Source organism: Cherax quadricarinatus, chromosome 68 (assembly GCF_038502225.1).
Source record: "Cherax quadricarinatus isolate ZL_2023a chromosome 68, ASM3850222v1, whole genome shotgun sequence".
NCBI classification, from domain to species: domain Eukaryota; kingdom Metazoa; phylum Arthropoda; class Malacostraca; order Decapoda; family Parastacidae; genus Cherax; species Cherax quadricarinatus.
The window spans coordinates 14,408,197-14,413,017 of NC_091359.1; the positions used below are offsets into that span (position 1 = coordinate 14,408,197).

The window sequence follows — 4,821 nt, forward strand, 5'->3', positions numbered from 1 at the left end:
CTTGAATATTGGATAAAGAGGGTACAAGAAGAAATCTATGAAAATGAGATTAAATTGATGATGGAAAGAAAAATTGTGAAAGGTTCCATAATAGAGAAGTTGGGGCTGTATTTAGATAACAATGTAATTAGGTGCAGAGGTAGGTTACAAAATGCTGAATTGGGTGATTATGCTAAGCACCCTATCTTAATGCCCAAAACTCATCATCTAACAAATTTAATTGTTCTAAATGCCCATAAAAATGTAATGCATGGTGGGGTACAAGATACCTTAAACTGTATTAGGGAAACTGTCTGGATTCCACAAGGACGGCAAAGTGTAAAAAGGGTGATTAAATCTTGTGTAATATGCCGCCGTGTGGATGCCAGATCCTATATGTACCCAGGTCCTCCACCGTTGCCAAATCAGCAATTTGAGTCATTTAGCAACGAACTCCGCCTGGCCGCAGTGTGGAAAATACTGTATATTTTCTGGAAATACTGTAATTTATAGGTAAATAGATGGTCTATATTGTATTTAATAAAAGTTATGTTATAAAAATGGGAATTTCTGCGCCTGCGCAGAAGAGACTCGCCATGTTTGAACTAGTCAACACAAACGTTAGTGAATAGTGGGAGGAATTTTCGTGCTCTAGAGGTTAAATTGGGCTGACACCTCTCAAATAGGAGCCGAAATTGTTGGATGTGCATTCCTGCATAACTTGAGATATCAGGCGATTGGACAAGACAGCTCCAGGAACCTCAGATAAGCTATCTAAATTGTGTTGTAATTCTGGCCAGTATTATCATCATAAATTTAGTTAGAATGAGTTTTTTTTTAGTATGATATACATTAATCTCCAGTCAAATTGGTGAGTGATATTAAGATATATTCTCCTTCTGTTATATAACTGTGCATATGTAATCATTTATTAATTTTAATATACAGTCCACAAATTTATATATTTACCAGAATTCCTGGTGATGCATATTTCATTTGTAATTAATAGATCTAGAGCAACTTGTGGATATGACAGTGGTAGGTATCGAAGGGGGACATTTTTTGTGACCTAGGTGTCCCAAATTCCTACTTGTCTATGTAACTTTGATAAATAATAATTATCTTTGTTATCATTTACTGGTATGTACATTATGAGTTACATCCAGATAAATGTAATTTTCCACAGCTGTTGTACAGGCACATCAGAAGGAAAACAACAGTCAAGAACCAGGTAATCAGGCTGAGGAAGGAAGGAGGAGAGAACACAAGAAACGATAGGGAAGTATGTGAGGAGCTCAACACGAAATTTAAGGAAGTATTTTCAATGTAGACAGAATCTTACTTTAGAAAGCCAGAATTGTGGGGTACACCAACAAGTGCTGGACACAATATACACAACCGAGGAGGCGGTGAAGAGGCTGCTAAGTGAACTAGATACCTCAAAGGCAGTTGGACATGATAACATCTCTCCAAGGGTCCTGAGAGAGGGAGCAGAGGCACTGTGTGTTTCCCCTAACAACAATATTCAACACATCCATTGGCACAGGGCGACTACCTGAGATGTGAAAAGCAGCAAATGTAATCCCTGCCAAATAACTGCTGCAGCATACGGTCGCCTGGTAAACCTAAGAATAGCGTTTCGATACTTTAGTTAGGAATCGTTCAAGACTGTACACAATGTACGTCAGGCCCATATTGGAGAGTGCAGCAACAGTTTGGAACCAACACATGATCAAGCACGTCAAGAAATTTGAGAAAGTGGAGAGAGAGAGGTAAAGAGAAATCGACCTGACGACAGTGGAGGACAGGATGAACAGGGGGGAACATGATAACGACATATAAAATACTGAAAGAAATCAATATGGTGGACAAAGACAGGATGTTCTAGAGATGGGACACAGCAACAAGGAGTTGCAACTGGAAGCAGAAAACTGAGGTGAGTCACAGGGGTGTCAGGAAATATTTCTTCAGTCATAGATTTGTCAGGAAGTGGAATAGTTTGGAGAGTGACGTAGTGAAGACAGGATTCATACATAGCTTTAAGAAGAGATATGACAAAGCTCATGGAACAGGGAGAGAGCGGCCCTAGTGGCAACCAGTGAAGAGAAGGGACCAGGAGCTGTGAATCGACCCTTGCAACCACAAATAGGTAACTACACATACACTATTTCATGTAAACAGAAATGGAAAGGGAAAACCAGTCATAAACTATTCATTATTATTATTATTATTATTATTATTATTATTATTATTATTATTATTATTATTATTATTATTGATGTTATTGTTATTAATTAGCAGTAGCAGTATATTTTCGGGAGGCAGATCTAAAAAATGGGAAATAGTAAGCAATTAAGTTTGATCCAAGGAAGGGGTGACAAGCTCCAGTTACCAGGATTCTTCAACAGCCTTCGCTCACAGTTCGCCGGTTCGTGTCCGGGGATGCTGTCAGGGCCTCCAGCAGCGCTCGACGGACGTCGTACACACGTTTCTCCACCTCAGATTTACAGTTTCTTTTCATGTAACTTATTTTCTGGCTCTTTGACCCTCCACTTAACTTTCTGTTACAGTCCTCCAGTCTAACTTACTCCAGAGTCATTCATTTTATTCCGCACCAAAGTTAATAAATCTAAATTCCACCACAGCCATTCTTTCAACCCTCCACTACAACCCTTCTTTCAGCCCTCCACCACAACCCTCCATCACATCCCTCCACCACAACCCTCCATCACAGCCCTACTCCACAGTCATCCGTAAATCTTTTAAATATGAACATGTTTGGAGAGTCTTATGAACATTACATTACAATATCAAATAACGTAGACAAATTTTCCTACAGACACTAAAGACCGGCCAAGAGCACATAGATGAGAAAGAATTCTCAGTCTTGAGTGAGATCTTCGTACAGATCACATTACCATGACCAGGAACTACTTCCCCAACCTACTTACTACCCTCCCTTGAGTTGGTATCTGTACCCCCCTACCCCCGTACATAGTCCTGGGACAGGAGCAGGCAACCCCTTGTCTAGGCTGGGACTACCTGGTCCAGGGCCAGGATCAGGTATCCTACGCAGTACCTCTCCCACACACTCCAGGGATATATAAGCCACAGTCATCGACCAGCACTCACAACTTCTTCAGCTGCAGGTAAGACCTCAACTAGTACCTTCAAGCTGCTCCTCTAATATAATAATATTGTAATGGTTAATACAGGCAGGCTGCCTCTGTGATCAAAGTAGTTCTCATAAAGACAATATATTTCAGAGTTTGTTTGTTAGTAACAAGAGCCAAGATGAAGACTCAGTTAGTGTTGGTGGCAGTTCTGGCCTTCCTGCTGGTGGTGACCCACGCTGCTCCAGCGGTAAGTCTTACTCACTCTTCTCATCTTTGTAATATACCACATATAATCATTGTTTACATCCACACAAAAGTATACGTCACTATCCTACCACGGTATATGTCAGTGACCACGCTACAGTATGTCTCCGCACAACAGTATGTCACTATCCTATCACGGTATATGTCAGTAACCACGCTACAGTATGTCTCCACGCTACAGTATGTATGTCTCCACACTACAGTGTGTCTCCACGCTACAGTATGTCTCCACACAACAGTATACGTCACTATCCTATCACGGTATATGTCAGTAACCACACTACAAAGAGGGAGAGAGAATGCTTCAGTAACCTTGACTTTCTTTACTGCAGAGCGGCCCCGTCGACCTGTTCTCGTCCTTGGCGGAGTCTCGGGTAGAGAGGGCAGCCCAGAGGTGTTGCGCATGCCCAATCATCCGTGAAACAACTGTTATAACCATCATCAGAGAAACGAGATTCCCTTCACTCGCTGGAGGTTTTGGTCGTCGGTGCTGCCCCTGCTGAAGCCTCCTCCGAAGCGCCTACCTTGACAACTCACTGGACGAACTAGTAAGTTTAGTAGATACATTTTGATGGAAAAGCTTTTACTGCGACAGCAGCTTCACGCTCGATATTTTTTTGTGATAAAAACTACAAGATGTGTCTGATCGTCAGTGTAAAGAGAAGTGCGCCCTATAACCCTCTACCTTATTTCTTACGTCAATCTTCACATACGACGTCAAAATCAAATATTTGACCATTATTCACACAGGGAACTAATGACGTGTTCTTACATTTAGGTAATGGACTATGAGGATGATGGATATCCAGACTTGCGAAGAAGAGTTAATTTCAACTCATGAACTTGAGAGTGTACAGTCGTCTGTCTGGCAGCCTCACGGGTCGTCCTTCAGAGTGTACGGTCGTCTGACTGGCAGCCTCACGGGTCGTCCTATAGATATTCCTACTTAGTTGAGTTGTCTTGTTAAAAATTTAAGTTAAGGACATGAAATAAAGATTAAAGTCAAATTATTTGGATTTTCATATTCCGTTAGATGAAATGTTACTATAGAGACCACAAGACATAATACCGAGACCGGAACAATACACAAATATCCCGACTTGGTCTAAGTCGGTCCGACTCAGACCAAGTCGGACCGGAACGTCGCGGTGAGTTTCACCTATGTGCGGGATATTTGTGTAATTGTTATTACAGTAATAAGGTGGTGTATGTGTGTATGAGGGAGAGTATATTCTAGGAACTGAGTGATGTGTATGAGTATACAAGGGATGTATGAGTGTATAGGAGGGATGTATGAGTGTGTACGAGGGATGTATGAATTTATACGAGGGATGTATGAGAGTGTGCGAGGGATGTATGAGTGTATGCGAGGGATGTATGAGTGTATACGAGGGATGTATGAGTGTATACGAGGGATGTATGAGTGTATACGAGGGATGTATGAGTGTATACGAGGGTTGTA

At 41.4% G+C, this 4,821-nt stretch overlaps 1 long non-coding RNA gene across 1 annotated transcript; it reads left to right on the plus strand.

Moving 5' to 3' along the window:
• Positions 1-3,216: 3,216 nt before the first annotated feature.
• Positions 3,217-4,367, plus strand: LOC138854742 (uncharacterized). Its single transcript, XR_011393920.1, has 3 exons — positions 3,217-3,342; positions 3,692-3,907; positions 4,138-4,367. It is a non-coding gene; the product is annotated as an uncharacterized lncRNA (long non-coding RNA).
• Positions 4,368-4,821: the final 454 nt, after the last annotated feature.